General features: G+C 43.1%; 1 long non-coding RNA gene and 1 pseudogene across 2 annotated transcripts in view; one reads left to right on the forward strand and one right to left on the reverse strand.

The window, feature by feature from the left end:
* The window catches only part of Gm30531 (predicted gene, 30531), a 19,808-nt pseudogene that overhangs the window by 8,183 nt on the left and 10,724 nt on the right, over positions 1 to 901 (forward strand). The gene's annotated exons all lie outside the window — the stretch shown is intronic.
* Positions 1 to 901, reverse strand: part of Gm41541 — a 5,198-nt gene that overhangs the window by 3,893 nt on the left and 404 nt on the right. The gene's annotated exons all lie outside the window — the stretch shown is intronic.

Raw genomic sequence — 901 nt, forward strand, 5'->3', positions numbered from 1 at the left:
AATCATGTAGCGACGAATACTACTAGTAAGCTACCAAGATAGTGATTATAATACTCATGCGTCTGTTATCTCAATATTCTGAAATTCCCCTGTTCACCACCCCTCCACCACCAACCCCTCCCCCCACCTTACTTACAGGTTAGCTGATAATAAATTACCTAGTAAGCCAGCTGCTCCCCTCCTTGCCCTTTAAACTTTTGAACCTGTTTTTTTTTTTTCCTATAAAAAGCCTACCCTGAGAGCAAACTAGTACTGTAATTAGGCTTCTGTGCCCTTTTTGCCATCCTGGACATCCTGGACATCCTGCCATCCTTAAGGTGTGCATTAAGTAAACTATTCTTGCTTAACTGAGATTGCTTTGTATGGCAATTTCCTGAATCCCAACATTTGGTGCATTAGCCAGGAATGTCCCTTATTCTTGAACACCCCTCAGTTATTAGTAGTGTATGCCACCAAGCCAGCTCCCTCTGTGAGGAGGTAGGTTTCTTGTGTCTGCATAGTTCTTTTTCTTGTTTTGGGTTTGTTTCTGGTTTGATCTAGACTTGTGGAGATCCAAAGGAGGAGGGCTGGACAGAGCAAAAATCTCCTAGGGTCAAGAGGAGGTCAGGAGATGTCCTGCTTCCTCTCTGGTTCCTACTGAGGGAACACCTGGTTCTAGTTCTGGTTCCCTTTGGTGGGACATTTGGTTCTCTTCCCTCTCTGGTATCCCCCAGCTCTACTGTTTGTCTTTGGTGTGCCAGTCCATCCATTTCTGCCAGTTTATGTCTGTAGTTTTTTTTCGTTGTTGCTCAGTGTTTCATATTCAAAGAAAAAATTTGGTTAAAGCTTCATCTGCTGCTGTTCACCCTTTTATTTTTGGAAGGAAAGAAAGCAGTCTGAATTGGCCTAACAAAAACTGATA

Source organism: Mus musculus, chromosome 17 (genome assembly GCF_000001635.26).
Source record: "Mus musculus strain C57BL/6J chromosome 17, GRCm38.p6 C57BL/6J".
Taxonomy (NCBI): Eukaryota; Metazoa; Chordata; class Mammalia; order Rodentia; family Muridae; genus Mus; species Mus musculus.